This window comes from Leucopleurus acutus (assembly GCF_964270905.1).
Source record: "Leucopleurus acutus genome assembly, chromosome: 12".
Classification (NCBI taxonomy): Eukaryota; Metazoa; Chordata; class Mammalia; order Artiodactyla; family Delphinidae; genus Leucopleurus; species Leucopleurus acutus.
The window spans coordinates 30,319,654-30,338,900 of NC_139154.1; the positions used below are offsets into that span (position 1 = coordinate 30,319,654).

Genomic DNA, 19,247 nt, shown 5'->3' on the forward strand with positions numbered 1-19,247 from the left:
TACCTTTTTATTAAAATGATAAACTTTGCATATTGGAAAAATTTTTAATTTACAGAAAAGTTGGAAAGAGTACAGAGACGTCCCATATGTTCCTCACTCAGCATCTTCCATTGCTAACATCTTATGTTACCATGATATATTAGTCAAAACTAAGAAACTGACGTTGGCACATTACTATGAACTGAATTCCAGACTTATTTTCAACCAATTTTTGAATTAATGAAGGGCCTTAAGGAACAGGGTCAGTCTTGGTAATAGGAAACGTCCTTTCTGTTTTGAACCCTCTGCCACTTCCTTGAAGGCCTGTGACTTATCCAGATGGGGGCCAGAGAGCTGGTGAAACAGAAACCTACACATTCTGATGTGTTTGCAACTCAAAGCAAAGAGGGTTCAGTGTTCCAAAAGGTGGAGGCATCCTTAAATGTACAGGCCATTATTTTTACTAGTAAAATCAATGATTCTGCATAAAGAAACCTCTGTAAATCAGGGAGAAAAAAAACCCCTGCCTTTCTCCAAAAACCTCTTTGAAATAAACCATTCTTTAATAAATAAACTTTAAATTATAACACCACCCACAGAAGAGCACAAAAGACTGTACAATAGCTCAGTGAATTTGACAGTGTGAATACCAAAGTACCCACAACCTGGAGAAGAAGTGAAATATGGACAGCATTCCAGACATGCTCAGATTGTCATCCAATCACTTCCTCCTCATCCCCCCAAGGAAACAACTAACCTATTATGGAAATTATTTCCCTCGCTTTTGTTTATAGTTTTATGAACTAAACATATATCTTAAATATGTTAGGTTTGTTTTCCTGGTGCTTTTATAGCTCTATATAAAATAAACAATCACTAAGTTCCTTTCTGTGTCTGAGTTCTTTTATTCAACACAATGTTTGTAAGATCCATCTGCATTACAGTTTGTAATTTTAGCTTGCCCTTTTCATTGCTATACAGTATTCTATTACATGAATCTATTCCAATTTATCTATCCACGCAATTGATTTGTTTACAGTTTGGGATTATTATTAACATTGCTGATCTGTGTGCATGCATTTATGTATATACCTGGTACTGAAAGTGTTCGGTCATGAGTGAAAGATAGTTTACACTTTATCAGGTAACTTCAAATTGTTTTCTAAAATAGTTGTATCAGCAGGGTATGAAGGTCCAAGTGTTCCTCATCTTCTCTGACATTTATGTGGTCAGTATGATTCATTTTAACCATTTTGGGTGATGTGTACTTGTAAACATTTTAAGTGAAATATGACTTCTCTTTAAAGATCTTGTAAGGCCTTGAAAAAATACTTTCTGGACAATAATTCCTCATATATCTTCATAGACAGATATTGTTTGCTGCAAGGATCTATCCAAATCCTCTACTCTTATGGAAGAATGAGGTTGACTTGGATAATAGGTCAAGAGGATGACTTGTGATCCTCATAGCTGTGAGCTAGAGACAGGGTTCATCTCTGTGTCAGGAGAGCATCTCAGGATCTGTCAACAGCCCTCAGGGAAGCCATTGTTAAAATATGAGATGAGAAAGGGAGAGAGAACACAGCCAGGTTCAAAAGGCCAAAGGAAGGTTGTAGTACCAAACTTTCAGAGAGAGATGGGACCACTTCAGTGCAGGGCAGGTCAGGCAAGGCCCCTTCCAAGCAGGGAGGCTGGGAAGGCAGACAGAGGTTCAGAAACAGCCAGGTTTGCTCAGAGCTTCTCTGCATGAGCCAAGAGGAGGGGCAGGTGAATCAGTCTGCTTTAAACAGACAGAGGCGTGGGTCACAAGCAGGATCTGAGGACACGCAAAATAAACAATACCATTTTATGGTCCTTTGATCATCTTTCTGATCTAACAATACTATTTCACACACACACACACACACACACACACACACACACAAAACTAACCCACATCTGTGAAGATCAGTTCGGGTCTCACATGGAAATATTACTATTTTTTTTTCTTTAGGGAGTAGTGTATTGCCCAAATAAATGTCATCATATGTCAACTTACTAACTGCTTTTTAAAATTATTTAAAAGCACAGCATGCTTAATCACATTAGCTGGAAGAACATTTCCATTATCTTCAAAACTGGAAATTATGTATTTTGAGGTTGAGATATTTATGTCTATTAACTAAACATTTAGTCCTTTTGTTGTCATTGTTATGTCTGCTTTTTATTTTACTCACCTGCTTATTAAGAAGAGGCTGTTTAATTTTTCAGCATCAAATGAAATATGCTATGGATTAAATTGCATTTCCCCAATTCATACGTTGAAGCCCTTACCCACAAATGTGATGGTAGTTGGAGGTGGAGCCTTTGGGAGGTAATTAGGTTTAGATGATATCATAACAGTGGGGCACCCATGGTGAGATTAGTGCCCTTATAGAAACAGCCACTAGAGCTCTTGCTATCTCTTTCAGGGAAAAGGTGGTCACCTGTAAGCCAGGAAGACAGCACATTGATCTTTGGCTTCCAGCCTTAAAAACTGTAAGAAAACACAACTCTCTGTTGTTTGAGCCCTCAGGTCTGTGGTATTTTGTTACGGCTGCCCCAGCAGACTTGATATGATATATCAATATTTGAGAGGGTGGAGGAATGCACATGACAATTGACTTCTCAGATAAAATCTTTTGAGTGCAGAAGCCAAGATTTATATGGGTAATATAGCAAAAGAAGGCAAATCAATTAGACATAGTCATGTTTTTCCTAAACATTAATTGATTGGCTTGGGGCATTTACAATTGCAAACTAGTATATAGTAATGCATTGGTTTGGGCTCATTTGTTTTTACATTTCAGGACTTAAATCTCATCCCTGGAAAATCCCTGGGCAAGTCAGTTGACTGCTTTATAACTCTCTCCATATGTACATCAGGGATAATTCTCTTATCTCACTGGGATATAATCAATCTTTGGATCTGTACTCATGGAGACAGAATTAGGTACAGTATAATGTCAATAACTCTGATACTTAAGCTTACAGCACTTGATACTGAGGACAACATTATTTGTTTGGGACACGTATATGCAACCCAAAGTTTCTGAAAATCCTTTAACCCTTTTCTCTACATAGTGCTGCCAAGTCATAAAAATATGTTGAGTAGTAACAAGTGGAGTAGTAGATAGAAAATTAGCTTGAAAATTCCAGCCAGAGTAATGCCCTAAGTGGATGTGTGTGGAATTGCTGAGTTTTTATAGAGTAAAGGCAAATCACTCATGGTAGCCAATGGTATGACACATCACCCCAAGGTTTCTCAACCTTGGCACTGTTGACTTATTGGGTGGGTTAACTCTTTCTGGGGGCGGGGGGATCCTGTGCATTGTGACATGTTTAACAGCATCACTAGCCTTTACCCACTAGAGGCCTATAGCATCCCGCCTCCTAATTATAACAAAAATATATCTGCATAATTTCCAAAAGTTCCATGTGGGGCAATTTTGAGAACCACTGGTCTACAATGATGTTCATTGTATATAGAAGGTGGACAATAAATGTTAGTTGACCTAAATAACAGAGGAATGAAAGATTAAGCTAAATCTTGATCTTTCATGCCCTTTATTCAGTTTTTAATAATTCACAAAAAGAAGTGGGTTTTTCTCTACTTAAATTATCAAGAGAAGTAGAACTTGGCAAAATACAGAAGAGTATCATTAAATTTAGTCAGTATTCCTTCAAAATTATATAGCGAACATATGAACAATAAAATTGAATCTCTAGATTCTAATTTAGTTCTTTGCCCAAAATTTAGATTGACATTCTATGAGGGAAGCTGGCACATGTAGATTGAGTCTAGTCCCTGCCACTTCATAGGCATGTCACCTTGGACAAGTTGCTTCATTGTTTTAAGCTTCAGTTTCTTTAACTATTAAAAAGTCAGAGGATAAATGTGTACCACTGGGAAATGAGGTTTCTCCTTGAGAGTCAACATCTGTTTATAGCAAAGAAGCACAATAATGTGTGGATAATCTGGACAGTGCTCTTTGTGAAGTAGTTATATTTCTACAATATCCAATTAGGCAGTAATTCTAATTTCAGACTTTTTATTTTCAATATGTAATTCATTAAGATATTTATGCTATTCCTGTGGATTAGCCAGGTCATGCATTTGTCTTGTATAGATTAGGAAATTGAGACTTAGAGGGACACAGAGAGAAAAAGTAACTTGCTCAAGGTGACAGAAAAGAGATACCCAAGTTATATCTATTGACTTGTATCATGTGAAACCAACCAAGACAGAATTGTAATATCAGAGAAATCACTATTTTAATGAGTTAAAAGCCAAAAATGCACCAAAGAGTTCCAATACAACCATGGTGTACTTAAAAGAATCTCTATCTTCCCTTGGCTTTCTAATCATAAGACCACTGGTGTATAATCACAAAAGCTCTAAAGGGAGCCTGCCTGTGAAATTTCCAAGCTGAAACTTCGATGTATCACCCACACCATATGAACGGATTCATAAAGATTCCTTTAGGTGTAACCTCCTCTAAGAAGCTGTCCTTGCCTTGCTCAGCACATGTTAGCTGTCTTTATTCTTTGCTGCAATGGGATCGTTTAGGTGTATGTGTTTGGTGGTTGGAGTGTGGTGCACAGATGGTAATGGGAGTGAGAAGAATACTCCAGGGAGTAATACTTTATATCTAAAGAATGGGCTTAATCATCTGCTCTGCTGTGCCTGTGGAAATGTGGTCATTTTGTGTGTCTCAAATTCCTGAAATTAACAAATGCCTATAAGAGGTCTACATTTTTAAGAATGTAATTCCACTGAGAAATACAAACAAAATATGTGTCCGTTTGTTGCCAGTCCAAATGACTTAGTCAAGGAGTGGCAGATAAAGGAGAAATAGCTTTAATTTAAGACTTTAAGTGTCTTGAGGAGGGGTCTCTGCTTCTCCATCTGTGTTTCCTCTCTGAGTAAAGAGCAGCAATTCCACTCACTTGCAAATCCGCCCACTTGCTCAACTACTTAAAATATATCAGTAGCTACCTAAATAACTGTGCCAAATGCTTTATCGTGCTGCCTATGGTTTTTTTAAGTTCTGGTTCAAGCTAATTTTGCCACCTTCAACTTTCGCCACCTCCTCTACCCAGAACCTGAAACTTTCAGCTATTCCAATATTTTCAGTCTTCAAACTTGCCGCCTAAACTCAAATGTGAGGATTTGTCATGGCACCTCTTCCTGGAATCATCCCTGCAGCCCCTGACTGGTCACTGCTCCACCTGTGGTGCTCAACACAGATGACATTTCCCCATGAAGTGTGCCCCAGGCCAGCAGGACGAGCTATATGGTTTCCCTCTATCCCCACCACATACAATATTCACTCTTGTTTTGATGCTCCTTACTCTGTTATAACTTTCTGCCTGTCTCCCCGCTACCCCCATTTTAGAATAAAGACTATACGCGTGGAAAATAGTAAGCGCTCGATCGATATTTGTTGAGCGATAGAAGAAATGAACTCTGCCTCCGTGTCTGTCTAGTACCTCTTTTAAAACCTGGCACCAAATGGTCAATAAATATAATAGTGAATACATAAACAAAATAAGATTCGGGGATTTAAATTTCTGCTAGCAAAAGATTAGTCTTCTGCTTCTGAACCCCACAGTATTTTACATATGTACACATTGGTGTCTGTGTGTGTGTAATTATATGGAGCTTCATTCTGAAAGCAAATGGAATGTGCTTCATATTTTTAATATCCCTAGATATTTATCACCATGACAGGACCATAGCCTGATAAATGCGATGGATAAGTTTAGACAAAGGGCTAAATTTTATTTGGGTTCTTCAAATGTGTTCATAAGATATACACTAAGAAGAATAAATTAGCAAACATCTACTAACTCAGAAGCCAACGTCTAATTTACTATCCAATTCCAGTGGGAAGACTCATTTTAGACTGGGCAAATGACAGAGTGGGAGGAAAGGAAATTATAGTTTTGAGGAAGGCTTGATCATTCTAACTGAGATGCCTCTAACTGGAACCAATTGTTTTACTGAATGAGGACAAATTCAGGACCTCCTGTGCTTGTTTTTGGTGAGTTTTTTCTAATAGACTATAAAGTTTCACTGTTACAAAAAGAACAATTCTCTATCTCTATATTTCTTTATGATATCATGTTGAACTTTGTCAAGTAATATTTCTGCATTGATTAATATGATCATGTGTTTTTACTTCTTTAGATTCTTCTTATGGTGGATTACAATGACTGATTAAAAAAGCTGAAGTGGCTTTGAGTTCTCAGGATAAAGCACAGTTGGTCATGGTAATCATTTTATATATTACTGAAATTGTTTTGTTAATATTGCTTTGAAGATTTGTTCATTTGGGATATTGGTTTTCGTTTCTTGTACTATCTTTGGTTTTTGTGTGAGAGTGATACTGGTATTATTGAATATAAAATGTTTGAGGTTGTTTTTTCATCTCTTCTTACATTTTGGAATAGATTGTATAGAATTGGCATTATTTCTTCTTTAAATATCTGGTAGAATTCACCAGTGAAACCATCTGGGCCTAGAGATTGTGTGTGTGTGTGTGTGCACACATGCACGTGCATTTAGAGGTGGGGGGGAGTGGTATGTTTAACTACAATTAAATATATCTAGTAGTTAGAGGACTATCCAGACTATCTAATTATTCCTAGGTAACTTTTGGTAATCTGTATTTTTTGAGGAATTGGTCCATTTCTTCTAAGTTGTCCAATTAACCTTCATAGAACTTTTTGTAGTCTTCTTTATTATACTTTTATGTGTTATACCTTTAATATACATTGTAGTGATTTTTGAAAATTTTCTTATATGGGTAATGCTTTTACTATTATTTTCTCTTTTCTTAGTTACTCTTGCTAGAGTTATGGCAACCTCATTGGTCTTTTCAAGGAACTAGGTTTTGGTTTGATTGTCTTTATTGTTTTCTGTTTTGATATTTATTATTTTCTTTCTTCTATATTATTTACATTTATCTTGCTTATGTTTTTTTTTTTTCTCTAATTCTCTGAGGTAGAAGAATAGATGATGGATTTGGGTCCTTTCTTCTCTTCCTATATGAACATATTATGCTTTGAAATTTCCTTTAAGTACTGCTCAGTTCCATCTCATAAATTATCTGTTGTATTTTCATTTAAATACATATGTTCAGTTTAAAATATTTAAGAAAAATATTGTTTTTGGAGATTTGTCTTTTACCCATTGATTTTGTAGAATTCTGTTGTTTGATTTTTAAATATTTGGAGATTTTTTAGGGGTTACATTTCTACAATATTGTTGATTTATATTTTAATTCCATAGTAATTAGTAAAACATACTCTGTAAGGCTTCAATTCTTTGAAATTTGTTTAGTTTGATTTATAATGATGAATATGGTCCTTCTCGATGAATGTTTCACTGAGTTTGAGAAGAGTTTGTACTCTGCTGCTGGTGAGTATAGGGTGTTCTAAAATGTCAATTAAATCCAGTTGGTTGATAGTGGCATTCAGTTCTTCTGTAGCCCTGCTGATTTTCTGTCTACCTGCTTCTTCATTTACTGAAGAAAAGAGTATTGAAGTCTCTAAATAAAACTATGCATATACACACAACAAAGAATTGTATCACTGTGTTCATGCAGTTTGGGCCTCTATTATTCTTTAGCTCAGTGCATAAAACTTTGCATTATTATTTCTTCTTGGAGAATTGACCCTTTATCATTGTGTAATGTATTTATTTATCCATGATAATTTAAAATTTTTTGAGTCTACTTTGCCCATTATTAATATAACCACTTTAGATTTCTTTTATTTTGTTTTTGAATGATATATCTTTGTCTATCTGTTGACTTTCAGTCTTACTTATCAATATATTTGAAGTGAGCTTCTTATAGATAGAAAGTAGTTCATCATATTTTAAAAATATATTTTTATATAACCTGCCTTTAATTATTGTGGTGTATGACTTACTTATAATGTATGACTGATACATTTGATTTAGGTCTACCATTCAAATAGTTATTTTTATTTTTCTTCTTTTTTTTTCATTTCTCTGTTTCCCCATCCTTCTTTACATTATTTTAGCATTTAAAAATAATTTCATTTTAATTCATCTAATGTGATTTTTTTCATTATTTCTCTTTGTATTTTTTTAGTGTTTTATCTTGTGATTATAATTTACATACGTTTCACAGTCTACTTAGAATCCATATTTTACCACCACTTTAAATACAGTGTAGAAACCTTGCCACCGTATAGCTCCCTTTACCCTACATAACACATATGAAATATTTTTGTGTCATATATATTAATCTACATACACTGACAATCATATCAGACAATAATATTTTTATTTGCTTTCAAATACCAAACATTTTGAAGAACTCAGTGGAAGAATAATACATTATATTTCCCCAGATAGTTACTATATTTGCTGTTTTTCCTTCCTTCCTGCTGTCATAACTTTCTAACCATGTCACTTCCCTGACCAAGAATCATCTTTAGCAATACTTAAGAATGATCTACTCTCAATGATTTTCTTTTTTAGTGTTTCTTTATTAAGAATGTCTTTATCTCGTATTAATTCCTGGAGGATATATTTGCTAGATATAGAATTTTGGAATTATAGCTCCTTTCTTTCAGCACTTTAAATATACTGTTCCACTTCAGTTTTGCCTTCCAAGGTTTGTGATGAGAAATCTGCAACCACTAAAATTACTGTCCTTCTAGCAAATAATGAATCCATTTTCTTGCTTTTTTATTAACTTTAGTTTCAAGCAATTTGATTGGACTTCTTTTGATTTTACCTGCTTGAATTCAATGAACATCAAACATCTGTATGTTTTTGTCTTTCACCAAATTTGGGAGATTTTCTGTCATTATTTCTTCAATAAAATTGTTTTATGCTGTCCTCTTTCCCCTCTCCTGGAACTCTGATGATGTTAATGTTATCTTTTTTGCTCTTATCTTACAGGTTTCTGAGACTCTGTTTATTATTTCTGAAAGTATATTTCTAGTAGTTTTTCTTTCCTTTTACATATTCTATCAGTTTTGTCTAGTTTTATTTTATTTTATTTATTTTTTTGCAGTACACGGGCCTCTTACTGTTGTGGCCTCTCCCGTTGCAGAGCACAGGCTCCGGACTCGCAGGCTCAGTGGCCATGGCCTAGCCGCTCCGCGACATATAGGATCTTCCCAGACCAGGGCATGAACCCGCATCCCCTGCATCGGCAGGCGGACTCTCAACCACTGCGCCAGCAGGGAAGCCCTGTTATCATGTTTTATATTTCCAAATTTTTCAATTGGTTCTTCCTGATATCTTCTTTAATATTTTTTGACAATATTTTCTAAATTAATGTTGTTTTAACTGTATTCCAGTAGCTCTTTTAACACTTTTATAATAGCCAGTTTAAGGTCCTTGCTGTATCGTTGCAACATCTGTGTCATCTCGTCATTTGGATCTGTCAATTGATTGTCTTTCTTTTATTTTTTTTTAACCAGTTGAGGTATTTGTGGTTCTTTCTATGATGAGTATCTTTAGATTGCATCCTGTGCATTATGAGACTATGAGACTTGTGTAGTGCTGGTATTTTTGATTCAGTAGGCAACTGACTGTCTTAGTTTCAGGGTCCAAAGTTGTGTTCAGTTTTAAAAGCCTTTTTGGTGCCATTCAGATCTTTCCATGGGTGCATCTCCCAGGGTCCATGTGAGATCTGGAAGAATATCTACCCATAGCTCGTTCCTCAGGGTCTTTTGTCTGCTAATGAGGAACAGATTCCTGCATGTGTCATTTAGAGATGAGCCCCCATGATCATATACGATGTTATAGGGTCACTGCCCTATCTCTCTGGTTCCTTCTCATTTCCTGGGCCCCCCCTTTTGCTCCTTCAGCTATTGATTTAGACTTTACTTATCCTGCTCTACCACACTTCTTCCAACTGCACCCACTTTTGGTGCCAAACAGTGGAAACACAGAGACAGAAAAGAAGCAGCAAGTTTACCCCACTCCCTTGAACCACATCTCCTCCCATTGGGGTGAAGGGCTGTCCTTCTGAGTTTCACTTACTCACCTCCCCCTCCCACCCCCGGACAGCTGTCCCAGGCGAGGAGCCACTTTCCCACCCCTCACATCCATGCTCTCTTTCTCCATCAATGTCCACTTCTGGATTTCTAGGTGCCTTGATTCCCAGCTGGAAAATCCTAAAAGAGAAGCAAAACTTTAAACTCACTGTCAGCTCAGTGTGGCATTCTTCTTCAAGTCATTTGCTACTGTTTACTTTATCGAGTCCTCAGATAGCTGTTTCAGGGATTTGTTCCCAGTTCACAGGTGCATTCAATGGAAAAGACCAAGTGAAATGTGCCTACTTCTTTTCCGGAACCAGAACTCTAAATATCACTTCTGAGATATATTTTATACTTAGTGAATACTAAGTACGTTTATCCTCGGTCAAACACAAGTCTAGCAAGGAAGAGCAACTGTGCTGTTAGTCTGTAAAGATTTCCTGTAGCTATGAAGTCAAAAGCATTGACCAGAAAGTTTTTATTCAGATTGACATACTACAGGGCATAGTTCACCAGTTTTATTCTTCTGTCACTGGAAATAGGGAAATTAAATAAGTCTACTTATTTAGACGCTCACAAAGGTAGTAACTAATAGAAACATTCAAATAATATCCTTAGTTTTTACTTAGTGTCAGTTTTTTCATTTTCACATTGTTATATTTATTCAGACTGTGATATTTTATTACCTCTTTATGTAAAGCCATACATGAGTAACATCTTGAGGATCTTGGCTCCATGTAAACATTTCCATTTCCTAGAGAATCTACTCTCTTCCTTCAGTCATAAAGTAGGAACAGCATAACTGTGAACATGATTATTTTTTTCTTGGTCTCCAGGAAATGTGATGCCAAAGTTAATACTAACTTAAAATACATAATATGTCCTATGATTTTAGTATTTACATCATCCATTTATAGGATGTAAATTGGTCTAATTAAATTTCCATTTTTCTATATTCATAGATAAAAATTTTATATTCACATCTTTTACAAAATTTACAGAATCTACCTAGAAAATTGTAGATAAAAAATAAAGCTGTTGATTTTGTGAAGAGGCGAAGGCTGAGCGGTTGTGGCTGTGTTGCGGACCTCGAGCAGCAGTCGGCTTCTCTGCATAGAACTCAGGAGTAGGAGATTCAGAATCGAATCTCTTCTCCCTTCCCCCTCCTGGTTACAAATCACTTGAAATATATAAATTAGTGGAACTTGCTTTAGTGAGATTTCTTTGATCTTCAGCTACATTTTTCAGCTTTGTGAGGCACCTTATCATCAAAGACAATGGCCAGCAATGTTACCAACAAGACGGATCCTCTCTCCTTGAACTATCTTGTACTCATTGGGAATCTCAATACTGTTGTGGTCAAGAAATCTGATGTGGAGGCAATTTTCTCGAAATATGGCAAAATCGTGGTTTGCTCTGTTCATAAGGGTGTTGCCTTCGTTCAGTATGTTAATGAGAGAAATGCCTGGGCTGCTGTGGCAGGAGAGGATGGCAGAATGATTGCTGGCCAGGTTTTAGATATTAATCTGGCCACAGAGCCAAAAGTGAACCAAGGAAACTCAGCTGCGAAACGATCTGCAGTGGAGATGTACGGGTGAGTACCAGAACACACTTTTCCGTCCCCTCTACTCAGCTCCTCTTTTGACTTGGACTATGACTTTCAATGGGATTATTATTACAGGATGTACTGTTACCCAGCACGTGTTCCTCCTCCTCCTTCTATTGCTAGGGCTGTAGTGCCCTCAAAAGGCCAGCGTGTATCAAGAAACACCTCATGAAGGGGAAAAAGTGGCTTCAATTCTAAGAGTGGACAGCGGGGATCTTCTTCTAAGTCTGGAAAGTTGAAAGGAGATGACCTTCAGACCATTAAGAAGGAATTGACCCAGATAAAACAAAAAGTGGATTCTCTACTGGAAAGCCTGGAAAAAATCGAAAAGGAACAGAGCAAACAAGGAGTAGAGATGAAGAATGATAAGTCAGAAGAGGAGCAGAGCAGCAGCTCCCTGAAGAAAGATGAGACTAATGTGAAGATGGAGTCTGAGGGGGTGCAGATGACTCTGCTGAGGAGGGGGACCTACTGGATGATGATGATAATGAAGATGGGGGGATGACCAGCTGGAGTTGATCAAGGCTGATGAAAAAGAGGCTGAGGAAGGAGAGGATGACAGAGACAGCGCCAATGGCGAGGATGACTCTTTTTTTTTTTTTGCGGTACGTGAGCCTCTCACTGTTGTGGCCTCTCTCATTGCGGAGCACAGGCTCCGGACGCGCAAGCTCAGCGGCCATGGCTCACGGGCCTAGCCGCTCCGTGACATGTGGGATCTTCCCAGACCGGGGCACGAACCCGTGTCCCCTGCACTGTCAGGTGGACTCCCAAACACTGCGCCACCAGGGAAGCCTGAGGATGACTCTTAAGCACATGGTGGGGCTTAGAAACCTTGTCCTATTATTTCTTTACCTAGGCACTTGTCTAAGATCAAAATTTTCACCAGATCCTCTCCCCTAGTATCTTCAGCACATGCTCACTGTTGTCCCCATCCTTGTCCTTCCCATGTTCATTACTTCACATTGCCCTGTGCCTAGTCCCATTTTCACTTCCTTTGATGCTCCTAGTAGTTATGTTAAGTCTTACCCTGTAATTTTTGCTTTTAATTTTGATACCTCTTTATGACTTAACAATAAAAAGGTTGTATGTATGAGTTCAGTAGCTGCTTCCCTAACTACAAAGGCAGTCTCATTAGTTGAGTAGCACCTGAGAGCAGCTTTGAATTAGAGTTATGCGGGTTATACCCCATATAAGAGTGCTGTGTGGGGCTGTTCAACACAAATGTAACAATGTATTTTTGTGAATGAGAGTTGGCATGTCAAATGGATACTCTAGAAAAATAATTAGTGTAATAGTCTTAAGATTTGTTTTCTAAAGTTGATACTGTGGGTTATTTTTGTGAATAGCCTGATGTTTGGGACCTTTTTTCCTCAAAATAAACAAGTCCTTATTAAACCAGGAATTTGGAGAAAAAATAAACACACTGTTTTTTTATTATTGTATTTAAAATAAATAAATAAATAAATAAAGCTGTCAAGAAACTTGCATCCTATTGTCCAATTTTTCCACGCATCCATACAATGAGGAAAAAGGAATTGATCGATTGCAGACATCACTTTACCTTCACCCAGGACGCCCTTTCTCATGAAAGTTTCAAGTCAACACTTTATCTATATTTTCATTCAGCCTCAAATTTCACTTGTGCATATTTAACATCTAAATCCATTATACTTTTTTTTTTTTTTTTTTGGCGGTACGCGGGCCTCTCACTGTTGTGGCCTCTCCCGTTGCGGAGCACAGGCTCCGGACGCGCAGGCTCAGCGGCCATGGCTCACGGGCCCAGCCGCTCCGCGGCACGTGGGATCTTCCCGGACCGGGGCACGAACCCGGGTCCCCTGCATCGGCAGGCGGACTCTCAACCACTGCGCCACCAGGGAAGCCCTAAATCCATTATACTTTTTATCAGACTACTTATATATTTAAAAGCTGAAATGTAAAGTTCTTACAACTCAGACAGTTTTGAATTGCTTGTAAATTCCACTTGAGGATATATATATATATATATATATATATATATATATACACACACACAGTTTGGGAAAACCATAAAAAATCCAAAGTTTCCCCTAATTAGTTCCATAGAGAATCACTACAACAAACAAAAGCATAGAATCTCTCAGATGCCATTTAACAGTATCCTAATAAAGTGTTATGTATTTCCAATACTGTTTTAAAGAGAACACAGATGAATTATTTGGTTACAATCAAGAGACTGACACAAGGACAATGTTTAAATAAACATTGTATCAAAAAGAGGTGTGCTAATAGAAAGTGGTTACCCTACATCTATACGATTATGTTTACTTTTCCTCTCTTTGGAAATTTACAAAATTTGTGTTTGACAGCTTTTTAACTTTTTCACTGAATAGACATTTGAATTTCTAATTACAAAAATTGAACTGAAAGGAACTCTCCCATGTGCTGTGTAATGTTGCATATTCACCTTTTATTTTAAAAAGCAAAGTCCAGGTTCAGTGGCCTGCAGTGGGAGTTTGATAATGAGTTCCTTACCCTTTAAATCAATTCTCAGGCCATGTCTCTGATTGCAGGCAAACACAGTCAATCTGTGTGAATTCCAGCTTCTATTTCTCCCCTACCCTAAATATCGAGGTCATTTGCTAGAAAATAGGAAGGGAATTGGGAATGTGGATGTGTGTAGTACGTGTGGTGGGGGAGGAGCTGGAGTTGGCTAAAATTGCACAGATGATTGTCCCGAAGCTATAGACTTCCTTTGTCAGTGGAGATGGCTATCTAAATTGATTACTGGTTTCCATGACAGCCAATCTAGATAATTTGAGCCTTCCACAGCATGGATTTTAAGGGTCGAATTATTTAAAAAATTACCCAGTTTTCTCTTCCACAGATATCACCTCAGATGTTAGTTGTTAGAATGTAGAGATTACTTCTTTATGAAAAAAATATTGAAAATGCATTCCCACAGAAGTATTAACATGTCAAATTTTAGGCACATGTATTCCTGAAGAATTTTTTTTTTCTGTTCCACACCTGCATAGAATTGAATTTTAAAGTGATCGTTTTGTTGTTGATGCTTTTTACAAAGGTAGACAATGTTTCTTATTTGTAAAGAGAATCAAGCAAAGTCCACAGAAATATTGAAATGGAAGATCTTTCTGATAATTTTGGCATTTCCTGATACATCCCAATGGCCACTTTATAAATTGTTATCCTCTTGCATGACATGAAACTAGCTTGCTTCTAACTTAACTCCTGTGAACTGTGATTCGCTTTTCTAAATAGCAATGTAATTCCACCTTTAATAGAATGTTTGGTGGTCATGTGAGCCTGATAATGCTAAATATTATCACTATTTTTAGATTCTGTATTCAGAGCATACAGGGCATATATTCTGTAAAATGATTCTATAGGAGGCTATTTTAGGAAAATATTGTGCCTTAAAGGTGTGTTTTCCCGGGAGCTCTATACAATTTAACTCAATTTTGTTAAACAATGATTCATAAGTTTCAGGGGATATCTGGAACTGTGGGAAGAGTAGGCTGACCATCAATGCATATGTACATGTGACCTCATGACCTTCAGGGAGCAGTCCATCCACATGCACATATTTGTTCTGAGGAACCGGATGTTGGGCAAAAAGCACACATGGATTTGAACATAGTTCTCCGTGTGTCAGTCTGACTGTCTCCAATTCCTGACCTCTAGGTTTATGCCTGAATACTAGAGCAAAAAACTGTCAACAAGAGGTTATAATGTGCACACTAACATACTAAAACTCATATAGACAGAAAGTTAACAAAAGGAAAGAAAATTGTAAAAAAGATCCAAAAAGAGGAAAAAGGAAACAAAGAATAGAAATTTAAAAAATAGGAATATAGCAGAATTTAAATCTAACTACATCAACAATTACATGAATATAATGGGACTAAATACCTCAATTAAAAGTCAGAAATCATCAGTTTGGATAATAAAGCAAGACTTGACTTCATGCTGCTTACAAGAATTGTACTATATTATAATTATACTAATAGTTTAAATGAAATTGGATGGGAAAATATATAACACACTAACAGTATTAAAAAAAAAGCTGGAGAGACAATGTTAATATTTGTCAATTTCAGATCAAATAATTTTTCAGAGGTATAGAAGTCATTTCATAATGACAAGTGTGTCAATTCATCAAGGGAAAATAATATCCTTAAACATTTGTGAACTTAATTACAGAGCTTCAAAATACATGAAGCAAAAACCAGTGCAACTACAAGAAGAAATAGACAACTCCAAATTTATAGCAGGAGATTTCAGCACCCCTCTTAACTACTGATGTAACAATTAGTCAAAAAAATTGATAAAAAATAATGAATGACTCAACTCCATCAAATAATTTGACCTAATTGATTTATAGAACATTCCATTCAATAATAGCAAAGCATATATTCTTTTCATGTGTATGTGAGACATTTATTAAGATAGATTATTTCCTGGGCTGTAGAAAACTTAATTCATACAAAAGTATATTCACTGAATACATTTGTTTGTTAGAATTCAGTAACAATGTGATACCTTGTTATCCCCCAAATTTGGAAAACAGCACTGTTAAATGACTCCAAGCATCAACAAAGAAATCAAAGAGAATATTATAAAGATTGTGAATTGAATGAAATTGAAAACATATCACATCAACATTAGTGGCATGTTGATAAAGCAATATTTAGAGGATATTTATAACACTAAATGACTATTTTAGAATATAAGAAATATATCAATCCAATAAGCATACACTGGACTTCAAGAAACTAGGAAAAAAGGTCAAAGCAAATCAAAACCAAGCAGAATAAAGGAAATAATAAGGATCACAGGAGAAATCAATAACTTTGCAAACAGAAAAAAATAACAAAACTCAATGAAAAAAATTGGCTCATTGAGAAGATCAATATTATCGAAAAATCTCTAGCAAGACTGACCAGAAAAAAAAAAGGAAGACACAAATTATCAATAGCAGGAAGTGGAGAGATGACATCAATGTGCATCTTATGGACAATTAAAGGATAATTAAAAGGATATTCTGAACAAAATTTTAATAATCAATATGATAACTTGAAAGGAATAAGCACATTTCTTAAAAACATAAGCTGCTAAAATTCACTCAAGAAAAATAGAAAACCTGAATACCTTATAGCTAATAAAGAAGTTGAAGTGAATTGTTACTTAAAAAGTCTCCTATGAAGAAAACTACATGCTCACATGCCATCACTGTTAGTTCTACCGAACACTTAAGGAAGAAATAATACCAACCTACACAAATATTTCTAGCAAATGGAAGAAGTGAAGATGCTTCCCAACGCATTTTTAAGGCCAGCTTTAATCAAATACCAAAGTGGCAAAGAGAAGGACAAGAAAGAAAAACCAAATGAAACAACTGACCATCTATGTTACAAAAAAAGATGCAATAATTCTAAAACACATTTTAGAAAATTCAACAATACATAAATCCAACAATATATAAAATGACACTGCATCATTACCAAGTGAGATTTATCCCACGAATGCACAGTTGGTTTATCATTCATAAATCAATGAATATAATTAACTTCCAATCAATATTGCACTGGAGGTTGTATGTAGCAAGGGCAACAAGTCAAGAAAAAGAAAAGGGATATAGATTGAAAGGAGAGAAGTAAAACTCTTTATTTGCAGATGGCCTAATTGTTTATTTAAAAAATAAACAGCTCAAGAATGCTAGAGGTAGGGCTTTGAAGCTACAGTAACATATAACAAAATGACCTCAATTTTGCTTAGTTTTTAAAGAGTTTAAAATAAATCAAAGCAGAGTTGTCTCCAACACATATAGAGCTTGATAGTCTTCACTCTTTTCATTACAACAAGAAAAGAAGCTGAAAGAAATGAAAATCCATTAATTTTTTGGACCTGGCAACTAAACTATGTTGCTTGCCATCTGCCTCTACAAGGATTGAGTCACTAGCCACTGCAATCTCTGACCTTTAACATACCCTGAAAGGAGTTCAGGGCTGAGATCAGAAATGAGGCATCTGTGCTCTGGGAAAAACTGGCAGAACAGGTCTTCAGATAGTTAGATATTTTCAGATTTCATAAGCCCAATTTCTTGCATCTTCTCATATGTAGAAAAGCACTAAAGTCATTAATGGAGACATCTATTCCTTGTAGCAACTTTCTACTGAGACGTGTGCTTCATTGCATGCACCACCTTCACCAAAATCACATATATACTGACTTCCCCTATTACCTCTTTGGAACTGTTCCTCAGAACTATCTGAGATGCTGTCTCCTGGGCTATAGTCCTCGTTTTGCCTCATATAAAACTTAACACATATCTCTCACATTGTGCTTTTTTTTTTGTTCAGTCAACAGATCTATCAGGGAAATGGGGTCACAGGGCAAACAGTTACCTTGAAATTTGGACAGACATGTGAATATAGAGAATCTCATCAGAGATTATTTTATCAGGGGCAGGAATTGCTAAAGCCATGAACTGGTAGAAACACTTCACTTTAATTTTGAGGAATTGCTGGAGGCTGAGTGTGGTCTCACTTTAGAGTGAAAACTCCTGGGAGTCCAGTCATAGGAGGACATTCACATTTTCATGAGTTTTATTTCCAGAAGCCCCACCAGGTTCTCATGGTTAAGACTTAAGAAAAATCCCTTCTTGCTTCTGTCAGGGGAAGGAGAAAAGAAAATATTTTAAAATACTCTTAGAGCATTATCAATAACAAAGGCATACCCTCCAAGGGAAAAGATATTACCAGATCCTTACCAACCAGGTGCAAGGGGAATTATCCGATCTAGCTCCCTCTAGCCTTCCTGTCTCACCAAAGGGAAGGATAAAAATGTTAAGAAAAACTTCTGAAGATCTCAGCACAGGGACATAGACCCACCAACAGACTTAGATGTAATCATAAGATTATAGAATTCATCTACCCCCTCACTCTCATACCTTAACATCACATCAACAAGGTTTCAATAAAATAGCAGTGAATTATAGCAGAATTTGCTGCAAGACATAAACTCTATTAAGAAGGAGCTCCCAGTAAACTAAGCAAGAGTGGGAGCAAAAACAAGGAAAAAGGAACTGAAAAAAAAGTCTGAAGAGAGAAAGCAAGTATCAGAGACAGACTCAGATATAACACAGATTTTGGATTATCAGTGTGCAGTGAAGATTTGCTAGATCAGAAGTCTGGTCTCTGTCCTCAGCTACCTCTAAGCCCTTGGAAGTTCTTAGTGATGGAAGTGTCTTTGTTACACATGATGAGCCCCTCAGACCACACCTGATTGGTTATGCTAATAAGGTGAATCATGCCAAGTCCCTCAGACCACAGGCTGTCAGTGTGACCTCTAAGGAGGGGTGGACAGAAAACCAGGTTGGCAATACTTCAAGGTGATGTGCAGGTACACGTGGATGTCAGGAGGGGAGTAAGTCCTGAAGACAATGGAAGCTTTGTGTTAGAAACCCCCCTGGACTCTACCCTATGCACCTTTTGGCTGGTTCTAATTTGTATATTCACTCTGTAAATAATGATGTCTATGAGTATAATAGCTTTCAGTGAGTTCTGTGTTTCTGGTGAGATGAAGTGGAGGGTGGACTTGCAGTAGGTATCAG

General features: G+C 36.6%; 1 pseudogene across 1 annotated transcript; it reads left to right on the forward strand.

Moving 5' to 3' along the window:
• Positions 1-11,306: 11,306 nt before the first annotated feature.
• LOC309970140 (heterogeneous nuclear ribonucleoprotein C-like) lies at positions 11,307-14,064 on the forward strand (annotated as a pseudogene). Its single transcript has 3 exons — positions 11,307-11,623; positions 11,711-12,240; positions 14,005-14,064. The product of its transcript is annotated as a heterogeneous nuclear ribonucleoprotein C-like (transcript).
• The last annotated feature ends 5,183 nt before the right edge of the window (positions 14,065-19,247 follow it).